This window comes from Euprymna scolopes, chromosome 42 (genome assembly GCF_053919585.1).
Source record: "Euprymna scolopes isolate OS-2025 chromosome 42, ASM5391958v1, whole genome shotgun sequence".
Classification (NCBI taxonomy): domain Eukaryota; kingdom Metazoa; phylum Mollusca; class Cephalopoda; order Sepiida; family Sepiolidae; genus Euprymna; species Euprymna scolopes.
In genome coordinates, this window is record NC_136523.1 from 49730213 (window position 1) to 49755632 (window position 25420).

Here is a 25420-nt window from a genome sequence, read left to right on the forward strand (position 1 = left end):
CTGAAGCAGCAACACAGAAGCTAGCCACTATATATACAAATGCAGCCAAATTTGGGGCATATTTCATTGGTTTAAAAATATAGGTTCTTTTATATCAATTATCATAAAATTTGAACCATAGAATAGTAGTATAATCTCCAAAAAGCCTGCAAATTTTCATGTAGTTTCATCCCATAGAACCAAAGAAATGGGCATTTCAATATTTAATTTGGCTGCAAGTATAGATATATCCATATATTTTCCCAAAACCTCTGGCCTTGATGGAGGGGAAACTAAAACTTTCTGCTATGCTTTGAAATGATCTGAAATAACAGCAAGGGGAGACTTGATTCCAAATATTTCTCGTATATCTCCCTTCTTTCAGAAATAGGGTACATTTATGAGTATCTCCTGTATCAAATAATCTTTATACACTGTGAAATTTATGTATGAAAACCAAAAAGGGAAGATATAACATGAGAAATATTTGGAATCAAGTCTCCTCTTGCTCTATAGCAGCAAGTTTTAGTCTTCCCTCCATCAAGGTCAAACGTTTGGGGAAAATAATATATATATATATATATATATATATATATATATATTAGTGATGGGACGATTCCAATATTTTTCCCGATTCCAATACAATTACAGATTCCGTGCTAAATTCCCGATTCCGATTCTTTATAAATCTCGAATTATTTAACTATAAGATTGTTATTTCCCTCGATTTCTGTAAAAACACATGTTAAACATGCAAATATTTTCTTAAACATCAAAATTACACTTGTGGAGAATGATCTATTGATTTTAGCTTTACTGGTATTTTAAAATCAATAAATATTTATTATTTTATCATTATTACCAGCAATGGAAGATTTTGGTTTAAATAAAATCAAATAATAAAAAGACAAAAGAATCGTTTTGACATCAATTTTTCCGATTCCGATACTACCAAATCTTCCGATTCCGATTAATCGTCCCAACGCTAATATATATATAAATATATATATATTTTAAAAAGATATTTTTAAAAAATTATATTATACTTTTAAAAAATAATACATATGCCACTCCCCATTTGGGGGTAGCAAACTGGTCAAAGGGAAAATTATTCCCAACTCGCATTTAGGTAAAAATGCGCTTCCATATAAATAATTGAATTCATTCAATAAGTATCGCTTACAAAAACAAACAGCATATATATATATATATATATATATATATATATATACGCACATACATAAAATACTGACTCAACAGGTTACGAGTGGTCTAGTATTATATAACATCGAATAGTTCTAATATAAAAACAAAACAAAAAAATACAAATTGTTCGATCAACTTTTGCAATGTGTTTTTGGTTCCAATATTTCTACCAACTTTATTTCAACATGAAAAGACACTTGTCAGAATGAGAACAAACGAAAAAATGAATCCAAAAATAGAAAAGTGGAAAAGTGTCCTTTGTTCCCCGACTTGCAGACATCAAAGAATCTACAAGAGTTCGAAATGCCAGACAAGTCTTGTGTTCTGCCACTAAGCCACTGTGTCATTTTACAGACGGTAGATAACGGACAAATATTTATTTACTAGCGGCGGGATGGGGGGAGGGGGGTGGCGCTCGCCCTTGCTTGGTCATAAAAAATGCTTAACTATATTTCTTAAGTATTATTACGAAGCTAATTCTCTGCTGATTATATTGTACCTAATATATAGTAGAGATTTCAAAAGTTTAAATTAAAAAAAAAAAATGACTTGGCATCATTAGCTAGAATCGAAACCAAAACATTTAGTGCTCCAGTTGTGTTCACTACCGTTTGAGCTATCGACAGATAGATAAGAAAGATTTAAAATTAAACGACTTGTAGTTTCAACAAAATAAGTTTTTTTCTTGTAATGACAAAAAACATTTTTTTTCCATAGAAACAACTATGATCGAAAACTACTTTCTTTTTTTTTTTTTTTTTTTTTTCCAAGAATAGTATCAGATAAATAATTTTTTTTCTGATTAATGGAAACAGTCTGCTGACAGCTGATTGGGTAATCGTGTCAGCTTTTTCTGGCTGCTTTTTCCGGCAGCTTGTCATAACCTGTCGGAAGATACTGACACAAACCTGGGTCAGGTTCTGGATCAGTAACAGAAGTGTTAATTATATTATTACTCAGTTATTATTGCTTATAGTAAGGATCGAACCTTTAACCGCGAGGACTGTCACTTAAAACTAATTGTTTATCAACATCTTTATCCACTGCACCATGTGTTCTGAAAGAAAGATCAATTAAATAATGTGATTCGATGAAGTTAATCATTTTCATGGCTTTCTACAGTATGATAAAAACTGATGTCCAGTGAGCAGTCCCGTTGGCATTCCCTGGTTGAGGTGCTTCAGATAATAAGCAATAAACTTACTCCACCTCGAAGAGGAGAGACAAGGCCTGGGAGGGTGGGCCACTTAAACCTATCTGGAACCATATCTTAACCAGACAGAAGAAAGGCCAACTTCTGTCATAATGGTCCAGTTCCAGTTGGATTGATTGTCAAGAAATAATCCTCCATATGGTAAGAATGGCTTTCACAGTAAGACAGCAAGAGAAAGAATATGCCTTAATAGCAGAGATAATGATAGATTTTCCAGGGACAATGCATCACACAATCCTTACAAGAACAAAGGAGCCAAAAGAAAGCTCAAATCTACAAGTTTGTGCACATTGTTCTCTGCACCAGCCCGTCACATCAATACTAAACGAGTTGAACTGATTTCCTACAAAAGAGAAAGTGAGTAGGGAATATCAAATTCACAAGATGTCTCCAATCGCATATATAGCTTTGTTAGAGGAGATGACGTTATGTTGTTGCAAGTCTTGCAAGGAGGTATCAATGTCCTACATACAGAGCCTGGTATTCTCTAATCATCACCCATCTGGTACTGAACAGGTTAAATGTTGCTTAACTTTGGTGATCTAACAAGAACCAGTGTGTCGACGTGATTATGCTGTATATTTGCTGTCCGTATGGCACAAAAGCATGTGAACAAATTACTCAAGCGTGATCTTGCCGCCACGATATTCAACAATTTCTCATCCCGTAAATACACAGCGCACAAGAATAAACCCGGACCGAAAGCACATAAAATTTGCGTTTATCTCCCCTTGGTGACCATTAGAGTTTACCTTTTTTTTTCCGATCTGTTGCACGTCTTTCTCTCTCGCTAGCAACGATCCTGGTTTGTTCCAGGAGGTCACTTTGGGTTTCTTATGCAAACAGCAATGTACGTGGGTGGGGTGGGGTGGATTTGATGTCCGTTGTGTTCGATTACAAAAGAGAAATACATTCCCGTTTATATCGTCAATTTGAACGCGTTGTTTCAACTTTAAAATCAAAGCCAACTTTGCAGCACTCGTTTGAAGACTAACATTTTAAATAGCTTGTCCAACCAGAATCTCAACGATTCCACCTCCAACATCGACCCAATCCCAAATTGATCTTATACTAGTTCGAGTGGAGTCTTCGAACAAGGTGCAGTTCTCTTCAAGTGCACTCTTGGATTACAGATTTATTTATAGCATACAGCTGCCAACAGGAGGCAGCAACCCAAGATAATACGCTAACATTCAAGCCTGTTTCTTCCCCACTCCTTGTACGAAATTAAACAAGCGGAATGTTATGCAATCGGTACAATGGAAACGCGTATAATCAAAGTTGTGGAGTCGGTAAAATAAATGCTCGACTTCAGTGCCTAAAACGGTAAAAGATCCAACTCTAACTGGAAAAATCTTTTTTCAATAATAATCTATATATCTATAAAAATGAAAATGTGTGTGTGTATGTGTGTGTGTACACATTCCCCTGCCAAATAACTCTAACAATTTTCGGTCTAGAGACTCGAGATTTAACATAAGGAGTATTGAGATTTGGGAAAATCTTTTTAATCAGTTTTCGGCCAGAATTTGGCTTTCAAGGGGTTAAAGTTCAAAGATTTGACCTTTGATAACTCTACCAAACTCCTCCACCAATTTGGGGTCTAAACACTTGAAATTTTAAATGTAGGTTACTTGGACATGGATCAAATTTTTAATTTGATTTGAGCCCCAAAAAATCAATGTTAAGGAATCAAAATTGGGGTCAAAGTTAAAAAAAAAAAAAAGAAGATTTTGACCTCTGTGGTCTCTACCAAATTACTCAGCCAATTTCTGGTTTAAACATTTGAAATTTTAATTTTACATAGAGGATATTCAGAGATGGGGCAAGCTTTTTAATCAGTTTGGGTCGAAAATTTGAGCTGCCAAAGGGGTCAACGTTCAAAAGATTTTACCTTTATGGTGTCTAGCAAACTACTCAGCCAATTTTGGATCTAAACATTTGAAATTTATACATAACGGTTATGCAGACATGCAAGTATTTCAATGAGTTTTGGGGCGAAAATTTGACTGCCAAAAGGTCAAAGTTGAAAGAGTTGACCTTGGCAGATTCTACCAAATTCATCTGCCAATTTTGGGTCTAAAGACTTGAAATTTTAGATGTAGGTAACTTGGACATGGGTAAAACTTTGTATTTTGATTTGAGACCAAAATAATAAATGCTTAGGGGTCAAAATTAAAAAGAAATTGACCTCTGCAGTCTCTACAAAATTACTCAGACAAATTTTGGTCTAAACATTTGAAATCTTACAAAAAGTGTATTCACACGTAGGGCAAGTTAGGGCATGAGAAAAGCTGGGATGAACTGCTAGTATTTAATATATAAAGTAAAGCATCTACCTGCTGATGCAATACTATACCTATATAAGAGCCAGGTACGTCCAAGGATTGAGTATTGTTGTCTTATCTGGGCAGGAGCTGCTATGAATACCTAATCTTGCTTTGACAGAGTTCAGAATAGACTTCATAGCCCAATGGGGGATGCCCTTATCTCTTCCCTTCAACCTCTTTCTCACAGAAGAGACATTGTGAGCCTGTCTCTGTTTTATCATTATTTTCATCGCAAGTGCTCGTCTGAGCTCCAATTTATGGTCCCACCTCACCAAACAAACACTCGTCTAGCTGAAAACACTATCAATAATTTCCCCTACACTTTATCTGTGCCTAGACCTAAACATAGATTCCATGAACAAAGTTTCTTTTTTAGAACTGCACACCTGTGGAACTCTCTTCTGTTTACCTGCTTTCCAGCTGACTACAATATGGCCGTCTTCAAGTCCAATGTAAACAAGTTCTTGATGAGCCGTTCCGCTTAAGTAATCCAATTTTACGAAGTTTACCCTTCTAACGATTACTGTGATATTGTCCTTTTGACCACTGTACACTCTTGAAACCTTATCCCCGAGTGGCCTCTGGGCCTTGATAAGTGGTGATTCCCTTGTAAAAAAAAAAAAAATAAATAAATAATAATTTATCATAAAAATAGATGCTAAACGATAAGGAATCCAACAGAATGTTTTAAAAATATTCAGTCAGAATCTATTTTGTTTTCCAGTGAAGAAATTCCTGGAAGAAGGTCTTGTCAGCCAATTCCGAGGAGGTGAACAAAATAAGAATGGAAAATTATTCTTTTCAAAAATGCAAAAACAAAGGAAATATTTCTGATGCGAGGTGTGTGTGTGTGTGTGTGTGTGTGGAGAGGGGGGGATTGGGATGGGGAAAGAGGAGGAAGAAAGATGAGGAAAATTATGGAAGAAGCAGCAGCAGAAGCTGAAGACAAACATCTCTTAAAAATCAATATTTGAAAAAAAAATTGTTCAAAAAGTTAGAAAAATATTTTGAATTTTGGAATTAGTGCATGCAGTGAATATGGTCATGTATTCAAATACTTTTTTTCAATCTATTTTCTCGGAAAGGTTTGTGGTTGTTTTACGGCATATCAACCCTTTTCAGGTTATTTAATGCCGAATCCAGTTATTTTGGAAATAGTATTCATGCTGCATCCAGTTATTTTGTAGAAGTTTTTTTTTTTTTTTTCAAGCTCTTTGTATCTTCAATCGTTAGCTTGTTGTGTTTGGTTTGATTGTTTTTAGTGGATTTTATCGTTTTTGTTCCCTACCCTGCAGAACATGAATGAGTTTTGCAATGGGAGAGGGAAAATGGTTACAGTACTTAATGTTTGGTACATTTTAAGTTACGAAGCCAGTCAGGAATGGGGGAGATAGAAAGAGAAACTGAATTTTTTTTTTTAATTACATTTTCACCCCAAACAAGGCACTTTGCCACTTTGATGCAAAGGGGCCTAAGTTGTTAGGGTTAGGGTTATTTTCTGAAATCTTTCCGAGTAATGGGAAGAAAGAAAAGAGGGAAAAGGTGGGTGGTTGTTTTTTTAGTAGGGCAGGTTATCTCAATATTCCATAAGAATCTTTCACTTTGTTATACAAGCACCAAAATTGGCACAAATGACGTTCAGAACAGACATTTTAAGAAAAAAACGTTAACCATCAGAAAATTCAAGATGGCTGCCAGTTTTCAAGATGGCTGCAGAAGCAAACCTGACAAATTTCAAGTAGTGGGGCAGGTTATCTCAATATTCCATAAGAATCTTTCACTTAGTTATACAAGCACCAAAATTGGCACAAATGACGTTCAGAACAGACATTTTAAGAAAAGAACGTTAGCCATCAGAAAATTCAAGATGGCTGCCAGTTTTCAAGATGGCTGCAGAAGCAAACCCAACAAATTTCAAGTAGTGGGGCAGGTTATCTCAATATTCCATAAGAATCTTTCACTTAGTTATACAAGCACCAAAATTGGCACAAATGACGTTCAGAACAGACATTTTAAGAAAAGAACGTTAGCCATCAGAAAATTCAAGATGGCTGCCAGTTTTCAAGATGGCTGCAGAAGCAAACCTGACAAATTTCAAGTAGTGGGGCAGGTTATCTCAATATTCCATAAGAATCTTTCACTTAGTTATACAAGCACCAAAATTGGCACAAATGACGTTCAGAACAGACATTTTAAGAAAAGAACGTTAGCCATCAGAAAATTCATGATGGCTGCCAGTTTTCAAGATGGCTGCAGAAGCAAACCCAACAAATTTCAAGTAGTGGGGCAGGTTATCTCAATATTCCATAAGAATCTTTCACTTAGTTATACAAGCACTAAGTGAAAGATTGTTTCAGCAATCTGCCCCGCTATTTATTTTTGCAGAACATAATTAAGTTTTGCAAAAGAAAGTAGAAAAACAAAAAGCATCAATGTTAGGTACATTTCATCTCAGGAAGCCAATATCTTCAGACAGCCTGATCTGGTAGCACCAGTACTCGCAAAGAAAAATTACTTTATAAAATATTTTGAAATTAAAGAAAAATACATAAAAAAAAAAAAATAAAAAACAGCTTGAAAAACATCGTTAAAAAAATCCCCTCCTGAATTTTTTGTATAGAAAAGCTATTTTATGAAAAAAAAAAAAAAAAATGTATATATATATATATATATATATATATATATATTTTTAGAAAACGGGATCGAAATTGTTTGAAAAAATAAATATACAGAAGAAATAGGTTCTTGTACAGAATAACCACTACATTATGAAACAAAAATAAAGGAAAATCTGTATAATGAATGTACTCGTGACAAAACAAAAATATCATATTTCAAAAATCACACAAATTGATTAAATTGTTTTGTTTTGTTTTTAAATAAGAAAATCAAATTTTATATTCAAGGAGTGATTGTTTTGCCTGCCATTTAAAAAAACAAAAAATCTACAAAAAAAAAAAAAAAAAAAAAAAACAATAATTCACATTTACTAGATTTATTTTGTATGCCCACGAATTCCCATTAATTGCTCAAAAATTATTTTCTTTATAAAAATAAAACTACTTCGTCAGTTTATATGACTTTTGGAATATGATACTTTTGTTTCATCTCAGATAAGCACATCATACAGATATCTTTAAAAAATATTTTTCAAGTATAGGGTGAATTCTAACCAAAAACCAAAAAATGTATCTATAATTATAGAATGATTTCTAGAAGGTACACTTTAAACCTTTTAAAAATTTCGATTCGAAAATTTTTAATGGATATTGAATAACTTCAAGATGTCAGTATTCGATACTTACTCAAAATTGGCACTTATGGCAACAATTAAAAGTAAAGAAACTGCAGAAAAGTCTGTCTGATGTACGTACTCATTACAGAACGAAGATGTCATATTCCAAAAATCAGATACTTTGATCAAATAGGTTTTTATTTATTCAAGAAAATCGAATTTTATGACTACACGAGTCATAGGTTTTTCATCGGCCATCTTTAAATCTGATGAAATAACTAAGGGAGAGACAACTCAAATCGAAGTGCCAAAGTAAAAAATCAGCCTTATGTTCAATACAGTTTAGTAGTAAAATCGTAAAATTTGATTTTGTAATTTTTATTGTATACTTTTTGACAATGTCCGTTTCTTTTATTTTATTTCAATAAATCGCTTCACAATAGAAATACAGAAGAACAATAAAAGTGAAGGAACTGATTTGCCTTGTCACCACTTCCGGTAGCAGTTACACTGGAAATTAGGAAGTACATTAGCTGACTATAACCAAAATGTCTATGAATGGCGAGTATTAAACAGAAGTGCAGTTATTGATTATGCAATCGGTGCTTTACTATAAACTAGTGTTGGGACGATTAATCAGAATCCAAGTCGGGAATCAGAAATTTTGGGGTATCAGAATCAGGAAAATGTGTGTATATGTTTCCGATGCCAAAAACGGTTCCTTTACTTAACTTTTTACATCTAATTTTGTTTCAAACGAAATCTTCCACTGTTGATAGTAATACTAAAATAATAAAATATGTATTCATTTTAAACTAGCAGTAAAACTAAAACCTATAGATGCACCCTTCCCGACAAGCGTTTTTTTTTTACGTTTGAGAAAATATATGCAAATTTAACACGTTTTTTTTAGGGTAATCAGAACAAGGCCGATAGCCATTAGTCGCGTGCTCTCGTGTAATGAATGAATGCGTGAATGTAGGATTGACATGAAATTCTTTAAGATAAATTAAAATGACTGAAAAATGGGCTCAAATGACTTAAATAAATAAAAAGTAAATGACTTAGAATGACTTTAATGATCTTAAGGATGAATTGAATGACCTTAAGAATGACTTGAATGCTTAAAAAAATAATTGGAATCCTTCAAAAACAACTTGAATGATTTGTAGAATGACTTGAATGGCTTTGAGACTGACTGGTTGTAAAGTGGGTGATCATTTTACCTTAAATTAATAGAAAAAAAGTGATCCCCACTTTATATCACAATAAGTACAGCATATAGTAAGAACAGATACTACACTTTGATCTAAGCCGAAAAGCTTAAGAAGCTAAGAACAGAATGCATTAACAACAGACCTTTGATCATAACCAAAAAGGCCAAGCACAAAAGTGTTACCGACAGACCGACGGAGCGACTTATAGAGTCGCTTGCACGCGACTAAAGAATAACAACTTTATAGTTAAACTAGCAAAGACATCTGTGCTTTGTGTAGGCTGTAGGAGAGTATATATAGATAGGCTATGACCTTAACCTTGAAAAATGGTGTGGACCATCATGTCAGGTGTGGTCATGATCGGTCAAGTGGTGTGAACTGTAGGAGAGTATATATACATAGGCTACGACCTTGATCTTCGAACTTAACCTTGAAAAATAGTGTGCACCATCGATCCAGTGGTTTGGGCTGTAGGAGAGTTGTACACACTGGCACATGAACACTACTACTTATATATAATGCTCCTTATATTGAGTTGAGCATATTGGAAGTGATACACGTTATAATATTAGCGTATTAAGTGATGCTCTTCGTGTAAACAAATTGAGCTTAGGTATTCGGACGATGTCAAAACATCATTAATTCACTACCTGCACAGCAGCTGCCGATTAGCGTAATCGTTCGAAGTCTTGACTCTCGCATGGACGTCGGGTTTCGATCCTAGCTCGAGGTAGTTGCCCGTCTAGGTGCATTGATGAGCTGTGATACAGCGAAACAGTACTGCATGTGGATGACTATATATATTTAGTACATAACGAGAAAAATAGAGATGAAAACTTCAAAAGGACTATATAACTGGTTACGGTCAATAGTAGTCCTCGCCAGCGAAAGTCTTTGTTATTGTTATTCTATTATTATTATGATTTAAAACATTTTGTGTTCTGCTCTTTCGCGTGAGGTCTTATATATATATATATATATATATATATGACTACTTCATTTAATCACATAAAATTGTATTTCCATATATTAATTTATGCGTAAATTTTCAGTATTTACTTCAACAGTGCTCAATGCATAGGTAGAGCTAGGTAGTAAGTTATATATATAGCGATTTATAAACAATCGGAATCGGGAATTATATCAGAATCGTCCCATCACTATTATAAACGTATTGAAAAGATAACCTTACAGAGGATATTCATTGTTTCTCGAGACAGAGAGTGCACTAAAGCAAAAAAAAACAAAAAAAACTACCGTCCTTCTTGAAGACAAAAAAAAAATGTGGAGGGGGTCAAAACAAAAATGCTAGGAACAAAAAAAAAAAAAAAAAAAGAAAGAAAAAGAGGCTAAGGGATCAAAAAGCGGGATGAAACATGGCCTCTTTTAGGTTAATTCGGTACATTTTTCTACTGGTATCTGCACCCATTAAGGTGTGTATATTATATTACACTTCCTAAAATTTTGAGGAAAAAAGCAATAAAAAAAAAAAAAAAAAAAATATATATATATATATATATATATATATATATATATATATTTATTCCGTCCTCTTTGCTCTAGAGATTTTCTTTAGAGGGAGAGTTTTCTCACATTACCAGACGCCCCATCATCTTCCATCTTCCTCACTCAAATTTATCTTTTCTTGCTCTTTAAACGTATTCACTCCCCCCACCCCTCAGATTTGTTTCGTTTTTATTTTATCACTTTTTCTTTAAAGCAAGACTAGAAGTAAAATAAAAAAAAAATAAAAATAAAAAAAATCCGTCTGGGTTTAAATATATTAAACAACCAGCAAAGGAGTTGCCCGGGTGCAATAAGTTCAAAATTTTAATAAAGAGAAAACTTTAACCTTTTTTTCTTGTTATTTTCATGGCAAGTACTCGACTGAGCTCCAATCTATGGTCCCCCCTCGCCAAACTTTCACAAGGAACACCCGACTAGCAGAAAACACTATCAACAATTACCCCCACTCTTTATCTGTGTCTTAACCTAAACGTAGATTCCAGGAACAAAGCTTCTTTTTTAGAACTACACGCCTATGGAATTGTCTTCCGTTTTCCTGCTTTCCAGCTGACTACAATATGGTTGTCTTCAAGTCTAACGTAAACAAATTTTTGATGAGCCGTTCCATATAAGTTAACAAATTTACCGAATTTCAATTACTAACAATTACTATATTGTCCAATTTCTACTGTACACTCTTTAACCCTTATCCTCGAGTGGCCTCTTGGCCTTGATAAGTAGTGATGCCTATGTAAAAAAAAAAAAAAATGTTCTGAATTTTTGGTTCACCTACTTAATCGGATTTAGACCTTAGAATTCATCCTCGTCCGTTCGTTCACAAATTTCTCAATAACTACTTATTATATTTTTCTGAAATTTTGCATCAAGTTACAACTACCCAAGGAAGGAAATGTAACATTCTCGCATTTTTTATAAAAATTCTGGTTGCGTCACAAGCGGATGAAAAGGGGTCAAAATGGGCAAAAATAACACTTTTCAGGACAGAATCTTTTCCAACCATTAGATTCTGTTGAAAATCACCCAAAAGCAGGATCACATAGACATACACCTGGAAACGTAATACTTGACCCTGGGAAAATTCTGGTTGCATCCCTAGGGGGTCAGAAGGGGTAAAAAAAAAAAATAGCACTTTTCAGGACATAATTTTTTCCGACAATTGGATTTTGCTGAAAATTACTCAAAAGCAAGGCCACATTGATATACATCTCGAAATGTAATGAGCAAAAATTAAGTTTTGTTAATTTAACCAAAGATTTTCGTTTTTCAGAAAATATTTACCTCCCTTTTTGTTACGATTAGAACTTTTTCGTTTTTTAAATTTAATTTTCCCCAATTGTCTCCGAAAACTATTTTCATTAATAATCAATTTTCTATCTTATTGTTTTTCGTAATTAACCCCGGGAAAATTCTAGGGCTTGTGCTCCAGGGTGTTTAGGGGTAAAAAAAAAAAAACACCTTTGGGGGCTAATTTTTTATTTTTCTCCAAAGATTCAAGGCATCAGTTCGGGGACCATATAGTTTTTGGCTTTCTTTTTTTTTTTTAATCTAAAACGAGACATATTGCCACTAGGATATAAGGACGTAAGAACCACGTCTACAGGGAACTATGTGGGGAGTTCAGCCGCTAGATGTCTGTTCACATTACATTAAAATTTTTCTGCATGTTATTACAGTCAGGGAAGCAGGAAATAGAGAGGGAATTTGTTCCATTACGAAGATTAAAATGTCATACTACTTAACCTTATGTTAAGAATCCTTATTCGAATTTTGAATAAAATTCATTACATGATTTTGTTCCTAGAAAACGCCTACATTTTTTTTACAAGGGGGTCATTACTTATCAAGGCTCGAAGGCCACTTGAGGATAAGAGTTAATGAATGTAAAGTGGTAGTGTAGTAATCATCAATAGCGTAGCTTGGGTAGAATTCGGGATATTTAAGAGGAATGCTCAACAAGAATTTGTTTACATTAGACTTGGAAGCTACGATATTGTAGTCGGTCAATAAGCAGGCCAATGGGCAGTGCTGTTACCAAAGGCAAGCTTTTTTACCTACTCTTTTACCTACTTGGATAAGATTTTTGAGTTTTAACTTATTTTAAAGTGTTTTTTATTTAAAAGTGAAGTAGCGTAAAGGGTGGCCAATTAAAATAAAAAACGAAATGGTCATAGTCAAGCCTCGATAATCAATTAAGATGAGAAGAGTAGACTAAAGATTCCAAATAATTCAGCTTAAGGGGTTTAAAGAAATTGAAATTAAGAGAATTTAGATGCCCTAATGTCTATGGATTAAATTTAATGCAAATCTGAAATATTTGAATTTTCAGATCGCAATTGGTGCCTTACTAAAACCATTCAAAATACTCTAAAGAAATTAAAATTTGGAGAATATTTATGATTTGATGTCTATAACGTGTTGCTAAAATTTAGCAAAAATTTGGAGATATCTAAATTGTCACAAAAGACTTCAACCCCCTTTTTGTCACATTCGCATACTGCTTAGTCAAACTAAATATACTCAACATTGTCCAATTTTAAACTTAGCTGATGCATTCCAAAATGTATGATGATCGGTTAATTATTTCAGGAATGAATTGTATGCATAAAAATATGTAAACATATACATAACTATATATAAATAGAAAAATTTACTTATTCGTGTAAGGTAGTATTAATAGATAAATAATAATGAGTAAAAGTCCTCTGTCTTTGAGATATTAATAAGCAAACTGAAAGCATTGCTCTGGATATAGTATGAAATCGATGAAATCGATTGAAAATACATTCATTCAGAGATACATTCATTTTCTTTAGGAACAGAGATATATATTTGCCATAATTGATTTACAAAGCAGAATTAATTATCTAACCTGTATTTAAAAAAAAAAATGAACAAGCTTAGTCTAAATCAATCTATAACTACAACGTGTGCAAATATGTAGCCTAAAAATATTTGAGTTTGAACTGGCGTTTTCGTTGTTAAGAGCGCAAACTGAACGACCGTATCTTCAGGATCCGTTTCTTGTTTTTCTCTTAGAGAGTTATCAATTCTCAGTGCTTAGGTTACCGTCCCATCTTATCAGCTGGCGTGTAGACTAGAATCTGATAAGCAGTTTACCTGCTATTTTTAATGTTCCATTCCCTCCTCTTCCGGGAATCATTTAATCCTATCCTTTCTGGCTTATTTACTTACACGTGCATTCCACCCTCAAAGTAAAAAAAGAAACAACAACAAAAATTCACTACCAGCACCACCTCTAACGCCGCAGATAGAAACCATTTGTTTATAAATAAAATATCAGCAACTTAATGTACCAATAAAATACAGTTTTGAAGATGCATTAAATACAATAATAAAAAAAAAAGAGGAATATGTTACTATCGCTTGCAGGGGAGAATGGCTTGGTTTGTACGACCCGTTGAGCATCTCTGGAAAGAACGTTACATAATGACAAAGTAACACAGTAAAATGATAGGCAAATCCACTTAATAGCAAGAGGTTTATATATCGTCTGCTATGTCTGCTTGATTGGTATTCTTGTCGAGTTCTTGACGTCATTATTGGCAGGGTTCTCATCGTCATTAATTCTCTCCCGAGAATTAATTAACTAGGCTGTAGTCTTTGGTGCTACAATTGAATGCTTATAGCCATATTAGTCATCCACAAACAATGCATGTTTTTATATGTTCTTTAATTATGATATTTAAGAAGGTGTTAAAAATTTTCTTGAGTTAGTTATTTCTAACACTTTTTTTTTTGTTTATAGAAAAGAACAATCTTTTGTAGCAGAACAACCTCCCGTTTTTTTTTGTTTTTTTTTTGGAACAAAGCAATTAAAAACCAACAAGTTATTGCATTCAAAAACAAATTATATTCAATTGTAATTACAAATACAATAAAAGCTAATACTTATGTCAGTTTGAAGTTTGATAATTTCCAAAACGGTTGGCCTGGAGAATGTCCTTTTTTTTTTTTTATTTGAAGAAAATTAGAGAGCAAAAGTGTTTTTATTCCTTCCAGTAAATTCTTTTTGAGCTCTTCTTGTCCTTCCAGTAAATCCTTTTGTTTTGAACTCTGCTTGACCAAGGTTCTTTTTTTTTTTTTTTTTGTTAATGTTTACATATAGCCTCTTCTCAAGTAATAGTGGGCAATTTGCATAAAGTCATTTATGCAAATTGCATAAAAATCTTGTTAAGAATATTTCCAACAAAGGAGAACGCCTAATCACTTCGGAAAAGGGCTGTTATGTCATGACACAGCAACCAGCTTCCTGAATGTTAAACAAAATAAAACACTCAGCACATTCCTTACATCAAAGGGTCGATATGTTATCTGTCATATCTGCTTGATGTATCTTCTTACCAAGTTCTCGGCATCGTAAAATATCATTAATTTTCTCCTCAAAGTGCTGGAAGTGAACGCTGTATGAAATAAGCGAACAATGCAGGTTTTTCAAAAACTTATTTTATAGTTTAATACCTGAAGAAGTATTTTAAGAAGTCTAGGGTTGAACTGGTATGCAACTGTTCCTGGCAAGTTGCATTTCCTAACTTTTTGTGACCACCAAATTCCAACTGCTCGAGAGCGAGTCCCAATTTCCACTTTTACAACTGCTGTAAACTGCATCCAAAGAGAGATTTTAAATTTTTCTTGGAAAAAAAAAATTCTTTTAATATTTAATTATATAAAAAAGAAAATATATTTATTGAAATGCTTTCCTGAAATTTTTTTTTTTCATATTTAATAATAATAATAATAAAAAAAAGATTTATTTGAGGTCGAATTTATGGTCTCACCTCGACAAACTTTCACGAGAAACACTCGTCTAACCAAAACGACTATCAATAATTTCCCCTACTCTTTATCTGTGCCTAAGATTAAACGTAGATTCCATGAAAAAAGCTTCTTTCTTATAACTGCAGGCCTGTGGAACTCTCTTCCATTTGCCTACTTTCCAGCTGACTACAATATGGTCATCTTTAAGTCCAATGTAAACAAATTCTTGATGAGCCATCCCCTTAAGTAATCTAATTTACCAAATTTCCACTACTAACGATTACTGTGATATTGTCCCATTGACTACTGTACACTCTTTAAACCTTATCCTCGAGTGGCCTCTGGACTTTGATAAGTGGTGATGCCTATGTAAAAAAAAAAAAAAAAAAAAAAAATTAATATGACTCAGAATTTTTTTCTATATGGATATAAAAAGCATTTATTCCAGTAATTTTCAACAACGCACTTCACTGTGTTTCAAAAACCATGGCTCGAACATGTCTGTAGAGACGCTCTTACATGCACGTGCCTTTGTCGTTGCTTGCCTTTCCATTTTTATTTTTTTGACCACACAACGCATTTTCTCTACCATCGTCCAAGAATCAAAACACGTCCAATCGCTTCCTTTGCTCGACCACATGCTGTCCTTTTTTTCTTTTTCTCTCCTTCTTCTTCCCATGACGTCAGAGCATGCACACTTGCCAATTTGCATACGTGCTTTAATGGCTGCTGCTGTTAATATTTTTGCTAGTCAGCTATTCTATGGCTGCTGCTGATTTTCTCATGCACTATCTTACAAAGAGATTGCGCTGCTTTGTTACACAAATAGCAAGTATGAAATGAGCCTCCTAGTTTTTTTTAATTGGAAAAGTTTAAGAGCTAAAAAGACGAAAACGGTACAATTAAAACGAACAAACTTTTATACTCCGAAATTTATTTTCCTACATAGTCACCACCATTTTCAATGCACTTTTGCCAAAAAATTCAATGATGCAGCTCTACTTCTGACGCACGTCCATCACAGGGGTTGCTTTCTTAAAACAGAGAGATGAAACTTCTAAATTCAGTGATCATAAGATTGCAATTTGCAATCTCCTTTAATCCATTCAGATGGAATTAAAAATATGAGGCATTACTTTTGGGACGCTGCTTGTGTAATCTCTATCTCTACTAGTATATAAAAATAATTTTGCATGCGTCAGAGAGTTCATTCCTTATGGACTCTGAAACGACTGGACCAACTTTCTTAAAATATCACACAAATGGTGTGTTTAGAAGCGTTCTTACGTAGGTTTTGTATCGAAATGCATCCGATAAGAATTGAGAATCAATAATCAGAAAACTCCAATTAAAGAAGGAAGTCCGATTTTGACTAAAGTTAACACCTTCATACAACCTAACATCACAAATGCATTTGATAACTTTGACTTTTGTACGTTTAACTAATTCAAGTGATTATGTAAAAATAATTCCATGAACTTATCACTAAACAGTTGGTTCTTTAATAAGAAAAAGGCACGTTCGAACTGGATGTTTCTGTTTAGAGCATAACTGAACCATGATACTTGTCTTTCACATTTTAAAACTTTAAGTGAAGCAATTATTTACAGATAATTTTATAAAATCAACAGTAGATTCTCTACAGTGCAATATGGACTACAATGTATTGTGGATTAAGTCACTGCGGGAAGGAATGTGAAGCTTCTTCACAGTACATGGCAAGGGGGGGGGTCACTAACTAAAACAGGCACTCAATCAATTCGATTAAAAAATGATTCTGATGCAATTACCGATTCCAATTTTTTTGTGAATCTCTAAATATTACACAAAGTTTTTTCTTTTTTATCAGATATAGTTAAAACACATGTTAAATATGCATGTTTTCTCAAATATAAAAGCACACTTGTGTGTGCGTGTGTGTGGTATAGATTTCAGTTTTACTGGTAATTTAAAATCAATAAATATTTATTATTTAATTACTACAACAGTGAACTACTTTGTTTTAAACAACATTAAATAAAAAGGATAATTAAAGGGATCGTTTTTTGCATTGGAAATAGACAAATTTTTCCGATTCTGAATGAGTAACCGTCCCAACACTAATATTATGTATGTAAGACGTGATTGTTCTTATGGATACCTCTCACCCTCCAGAGGAAGTCAACTCAGTAGACATTGCTCAATTTGTTTGTCACATCTGCTTGAAGATGTGCAAATCTGTGGCGGGAGTGCAGAGTCATCTGAGATGACATGGACGACGAGATTGGGAGAACCCAATGTGACGGCGATCATTTGAAAAGATGCAGCAATCATTATACATATATATATATATATATATATATATATATATATATATATATATATATAATCGGAATCGGAAGATTTAGGTGTATCGGAATCGGTATCGGAATCAGAAAAGTTGATGTCTATTTTCCGATGCCAAAACGATTCTTTTGTCTTTTTTATTTGATTTTGTTTAAATTAAAATCTTCCACTGCTGATTATAATAATAAAATGATAAACATTAATTGATTTTAAAATAATAGTAAAGCTAAAATCTCCACAAGTGTATTTTGACTTTTAAGAAAATATCTGCATATTTAACACGTGTTTTTACGAAAATCGGGGAAAATAACAATCTTATAGTTAAATATTTAGAGATTTATAAAGAATCGGAATCTGTAATTGTATCGAAATCGTGACTTTAGCACGGAATTGGTAATTGTATCGGAATTGGGAAAAATATTGGAATCGTCCCATCACTTTATATATATATATATATATATATATATATATATATAAACACACACGCACACATCTCCATTTTATTAAATTTCTAGGCTGGTATAAGTATTTTTTGACAGGATCTTAAGTTACTTAAATTTATATTTCTAAAGAACATGAGGCAACAATATATAGAAATTGGCTATGAAGAAACAATGGATTTGTCAGCTCAATACTATTTAATCGGAAGTCGAGAATCAGATTAACTTTTGTTTTTTATGCATGTGTGTGAATAAGCAAGAAAGCATTTTTGACTCCTTTTTATTATTCACTAGTAGGCTGCCCGGCATTGTCCGGTCGTAAAATATGCATAATATTATATTTTAATTAATGCAGACTTCCTTTTTAATGTAAGCAGAAATACGGTAGGTATTAAACGTAATGTAAAATTACTTTAAATAAAAAATAAAAACGAGTATTATGTTTTTTCGACACAGTTCATTTCTTGTACCTATTTACAATGCCTCCCCACGGGACAGAGTTAGACACCAGGGTCGTTTTTTAACGTGGAGAAAAGGTACAAAAAATAAAAATTGTCTCAGTCGTGAAGGACTGCTCCTCCACCGAAAGAGAACAAGAAATGGAAGTGCAGTATCTGAAGAACAGATACTACACTTTGATCTTGGCCAAAAGGCCAAGTCAAGTGAAACCAATTTCTTGTAAGTAAAAAAAAAAATACTCGAGTTGAAGTCAAAACGAAAACTTAAAGACAGCGAGTCAAGTACGATAACCATTACACCAGCTTGACACAATCGTTTAAAGTGTTTTCAAACCAACTCGTACTTAACATAAAGAAACTGTCATGTTTCATGACTGTGCATACGCAGTCGTGACACAGTTGAAAACAGATAAAAAGCCAATGGCCTCCCACATACCAACTTTTCAATTTTCACCCCTAATCAGCCCTTTCCCCATATGAAAAATGATTAAAAAGTGTTCCACATGTCTGAATACTCTATATACCAAATTTCAAGTCTGTAAGTGAAAAAGTCGTTGAGCATATAGGCTTAGAAGCGTCCTCACACACATTCTTCCTTTAGTAGATATAATAGATTTGAGAAAGGCTACGGTATCGCTTTATGGTGGAGTGATCGTTTTCCATCAGAATGCTTAAATCAATTTACTTTTATTATTTATATATTCCTTTTTTATTTTTCATTTATAGCCGAGCTATCAAAAATAAATTATAAACAACAAAAATCAATCCAGCTTGTCCGCACAAGATATTCCCAATTATTTATATATCCACGTCGAACTAACGTATCTTTCTTGATATTGCTTCAGGAATATCTTCCTTCTTCTATTTCTTTCCGACCCCTTGCCAACACTGCACCTTCTCCATCTAACACTACTGCACTTCATCTCCTTCAATCCACCATTAAAACCGAAGAAAACCAAAAACCAAAAAAAAAAACAAAAAAAAAAACAAGCAATACTCTGATACAATGTTTGAGCTATTATCCTCCGAGGGCTTATTTTGCAAATGAGATGTGATCCGTGATTAGTTTAGACCATTCACCTGTTTTGTGGATGAACGCTTCTCTTTCATTCAACACTATTCCGATAGGATGACAGGACATAGCAAGAAAACGAAACCACCTTCTGTATTTATTCTCATGCTCGCTGTTCTAAAAGTAAAAACCCGACACTGATAGTGCTATGAAATGCTGGTTTTCTTGCGTTCTTTGTTGCTATGTTGATATTTGACTTGGACTAGCCTGTTTTCCCATTTTGGCTTGCACTATGTTATTGGCTTGAGTATAATGAAAAAGAAATTAAAAAAAAATGGAAAAAATTCCACTCTGATCACTGTCGCAATATTTAAATAGTTAGAATGCTAACTTCTAATGTAAGATTAAAATTAATTACAGTATAGTACGAGTGTTATTTTCACAACGTGTTTCAGTTTATGTAATCTCACATTTTCTTCAGATGCATCTCGTCGAACTACGTAAAGACCATTGGCATCGTGGACAAAGTACTTGATAAAATTCAGATCTAAGTTGCACAACTCGGGAAATCGATGGTTCAATCCTCTGTGACACTATAGTCGACCTGCTGTCGTTAAGTGTTGGGGAAAAAAGACAAAAATGATAGGTGACATAAGAAAAGGAAGTAGATTTAGAAGACAAAAAGAAACTTGAAATGAGATTGTTGGTTTGGATATAACAAATGATGGACTAACAATGAATAGCAATATATTCAGATTTATGATATTGGGGAGTGGCTATGCGTAAGCAACACCAGAAACAATTAACTGACAACAAGTTACTCTTTTTACGACAGCACATTTTAACAACTATCAAGTTAGTGATGTTTGGTTTATCACAGTCAAAGTTGAGTTGGACGTTTAGAGCAGTTCAGAGCAGGAGACAAATCATGGCTTGGGCCAGGTCAGAAAAGCTTTGGTAGATCGAGATGAATTGAGGGCAACTTATTGACATGGCCACAACAGAACGTACATATAGACTAGCATGTAGAGGGTCGATGAGGACACACATACCCAACTGTAAATATAAAGCATTGGAGTCCACGTTTTCTACTTGTGGATGGACCTTTGCATCTCCATCAATGGTCGCCTGTGTGGAAAAGATGACAACACGGCTAGAACTAAAATGATGAACAAAAAATCCACAACAAACAACATTGAGGTGGCGGCTTGTTGTTGTGGGACCACGTGGTATTACACCTCAATGCAAGTGACACTAAAAAGTACAATTGCGAATTATTTAGGACTTCTACCCAGTCACAGCTGACGTAACAAGAGCATGCTATCTCTGCGGATGAAATAAAGGGTTCTGTTAATTTTATTTATTGCAGACTATTATCTTCATGATGTTTCGGCCAATGTAACCTTCAACCTTCTTTAGGTACATCTTGGGATTAAAACCGCTATCTTCAGGCAATGCTCACCTGGAACCATAACCATTCAACATCTCTCTCTATCCACTACGGTTCCAGATGAACATTGTCTGAAGATTGCAGTTTCAATCCTACCCAAAACCAGCCAGAGGTTTACTTGGCACAAACGTGGTGAGACGACAACAACTATGGAAGGCAGTAATTGCTGAGAATGCAGTTAGGAGATTCAGAATTCCTATCCTGTCGTGGTTACCACCTGACGAAGGCCAGAGGAATAGTTGGCCGAAACGTCGTGAAGATGAGGATAGTAGTCCGCAATAAATAAAATGAATAATACTCATTTCGATAATGAATTCCAATTAAAATTATAAATGAAGAGTTCTATTTAAAATTCTATGCAGATTTCCAAATGTGACAAGATGCACTAAAGAAGGTCGAAGGTTACATCGGCTGAAACGTTGTGTAAATAACACTCAAGGTGAGAATAATCTAAATGATTCAAATACCACAAATTATCAATCCTCATCTTAAAAATTCTGTACCATATAATAATATTTTCGTTAGTCTGTCAGGCTGAAGTTTGAAAATAGCATTTTTCATTGATTTGTTAGGACTAAGTTTTAAATAGAACATTCGCTAGTCTGCCATGCGTTCTTTTAAAATTACATTTTCCTCAGTGTGTCATACTTAAATTTAAAATAGTATTTTGATCCCTGTCCTGTTTAACTTTAACATGGCTTTATAAAGAGTGTTTTTTTAATTGATAAATCTATTTTCTTTAACTGCAGATTTGGCAACTATCGGTTATTTTGAGTCTAGCTTGGTTTGGCAATTCATCAGGAATAGACTGACACCCGAACAACGTGTGCAAATTTATTTTATTAATATTTGATGAATGAATAATTTCATGAAAAGGACCTGCAAACTGGCTACCTCGTTTATGCGATGTAAATCCATTATTTTTTTAGTATTATTTTTTGGAGAGGGATATGTAAAGTTTCAGGTCTCCACTGAACGGTAGTCTGAATGAACTAAATAATACTAATTAGCAATCCTCCTCTATGCATAGTGTCTGGACGAGTCCATCTATTCCAGAAAGTGGCTCAATAATAATAATAATAATAATAATAATAATAATAATAATAATAAACACTGCTACACTATAGCTTCTTACTAATAAGCAACTGACAAGAACGACGTTTCTTGGTGTCCTGATTGGGATAAAAGTGTAGTATCTTTTCAATCAGTGAAGCTGAAATTCTAACTTGAAGCTATTTTATTTTTTGTCTGAATCCAGCATGTCCCTTAGATTTCCCTACATAAAAACAAACAAACAAACAAACAAAAAAACAACTTTGTGTTTAACTATGCCCTTGTGGGGAGGAAAATAAATAGAGACAACGACAATGTGTTTTTGCATGAACTTTTCGTTTCTTCCTCCCTGTTCCTAATATCAAATGTAATTTCCATGAACAGAGTTTCTTTCTAAGAACTTCCTCTCTATGGAACACATTGCAACAGAAACGCTTCTCGACACACTACTTCTGTCGATGAAGGTAAAATCCTTCTAAATTGAGGCAATATTTATCTCAATTAAGAGCGCCCCTTTTAGTGGATTTACCCACATAAAAAACAAACAAAAAAAAAACACGACCTTGTATCTAACTCGACCCTCATCAGGAGACAAGTAAATAAAAATAATAACTATGTTTTGTAATGAGCTTTCATTTTCTTTCTCCCTGTTTCTAATATCAAACAATTTCCATGAGCAAAGTTTCTTTCCAATAACGTCCCCCCCTCCATGGAACATATTACCACAGGACTGCTTCTCGGCAGACTACTTCATTCAGAGAAGGTGAAATTCTAAGTTAAAGCATTTTTCATCCTAATGCAAAGTGACCCTTTTTGGGTAAGCTGGATTAAAAACTGCCCTCGTGAGGGGGGGATAATTAAACAGGGATAATGACAACAATAAAAAGGAATTCATTGTTTGAAAGGCTCGATAATCAATTAAGATTAAACGTTTAGAAAGAGCAGACGAGTGCGAAATTGTTTTTAATAAATATTTTTTAATAATATAATGCTCTTTCTAACTGTTAAATCTATCTTGACGATACTTTTTATTTTTATTTTATTTCTCATTCTCAGACAGCTTGCTAGAAAGTCTTGGGTCAATAACGGGTTCATTTAATAAGTTTTGTAATTGTTATTGTAAGAATCAACTAACAATGGGCACTGCCTACAGAGTTGGACAGAATAAAAATAAAGCCAGCGACGTGTGTGTGTGTGGGTGTATTTTGTGTAATGAAAGCTTGAGAGACTTAAACACGTTCTCATCTTGCCCCCTCCCCCCTCCGTCTGATACACAAAAAATATACACTCAAGGATTTCTGTCATTGTCATTAATGACAGACAAGATAATCACAGAGAACAGTGAGAATGGATGTTTGAAATCAGGTTATCTGCTGTCTTGTTACCATGAAAAATTGTGTTATTGTGCCATTGTTGAATTACGGTGTGTGTGTGTGTGTGTGTATATATATATATATATATATATATATATATATATATATATATATATATATACTAGCATTTCAGCCCGGCGTTGCCCGGGTGTTTGAGGTGCAAGTTGAGCAAAAAAAAAAAAAAAAAAAAAAAAAGCGATCAAATTTTTTAACTTTGACCCCTATTATGACCTCTTAACATTTATTGTTTTGGGCTCAAGTTATTAAGTTAGATCCATGTCCAAGTAACCTACATCTAAAATTTCAAGTGTTTAGACCCAAAATTGGCGGAGGAGTTTGGTAGAATTATCAAAGGTCAAATCGTTGAACTTTGACCCCTTAACAGCCAAATTTCTGGCCGAAAACCGATCACAAAGATTTTTCCAGATCTCAGGACTCTGTATATTAAAATTTGAGTCTGTAGACTGAAAATTGACAGAGTTATTACGTAGGGAAATACACACACACACAGACACGTTCACTTATACATGGGAGGATGTACATGTGCGTGTATGTTTTATTGACTATTTAAATTACTTTTGAACCATATTCAAAATAAAGAGCATATGCAAAGATATTAAAGTTGTTTACAGTTGTTCGAAGTTTAAGTCATACAATGAAAAAATTTTTTTTTATAAAAACATCGAATCTCTTCAGAACACAATTTTAAAAGTACAAAAATAAAAGATGTTCAGAAAAGTTAAATTTTCATCAAAAACAAAGCAAAATCCACAAAAATAGGTTCATTGTCAAATACCTCAGTATTATAGTCTATAAAAAGAAATTGGTTAGATTCTCAATATTATACCTAAATAGTATTTCATATGCTAGATCGATATTTGGTTCTGTCTGCTCATTGGATTACAGAGTTTATATTTAATGTTATTTACACACAAAAATTTCCATGTATCTCATCGATTACCTACTATGTCCGCTAATAGATAACTTTTAGTTCATGTGTTCACTTAATAGCTGTTATTGTAAGAATTAAGTACAAAAAAATGGGGGTACCACTAACAGAGTTGGATGGAATAAAAATAGCGTGAATGAAAAAAAGAAATCATTTTGGGGTTGTGAAAGCTGGAAACTAAAAGATATATATATATATATATACATACATATTTTTTTCATAAGTTTTTATTTCGGTTTCGATTCCAGCTAATGTATCCAAGTCATATGGATGTTTTTGTTTTTTTTTAAATCGCAACTTTATAATACATAAAAATCGATAGATCATTAACCCTATAATAATATATATGAAATCTGCAAGAATTAAAATATCATATTTTAGCGTACTTTACAACCAGGCATTGCCTGGCATTCATGCTAGCTTAGATAAATACTTGTGCAGTTTTAATAAAAAAAAAATTACAAAGCGTCACCATTTATATTGAACATCTACAGAATGCCAACCAATACATTGCATATGAATGAGTCCTCCGTGGAATTTCCACAGGTCTCGCTAGTTATTATTAAATAACAGATAAGATAATCACAGAGAACACTGAGAATGAATGCTTCAAATACGGTTATATTTCTACCTGTTACCATTAAAAATTGTATCATTAAGCCATTGTTGAATGTGTTTGTGTGTGTGTGTGTGTGTGTGTGTGTGTGTGTATATATATATATATATATATATATATATATATATATATATAACCCAACTACTATTTTAATAAACCGTCCCATAATTCCCCACCGAGCATCTCACACACATTCTTTACGATGTGTAAATAATTACATGAAAAGTTAAAAAAAAACGCGGACACTTCAAGAAGAAAAAT

At 33.5% G+C, this 25420-nt stretch overlaps 1 protein-coding gene and 1 pseudogene across 2 annotated transcripts in view; both read right to left on the reverse strand.

Annotated features, from left to right (window-relative positions):
• LOC145267101 (E3 ubiquitin-protein transferase MAEA-like) overlaps positions 1 to 25420 on the reverse strand; it is a 981197-nt gene that overhangs the window by 520835 nt on the left and 434942 nt on the right. The gene's annotated exons all lie outside the window — the stretch shown is intronic.
• LOC145267291 (U2 spliceosomal RNA) lies at positions 9172 to 9298 on the reverse strand (annotated as a pseudogene).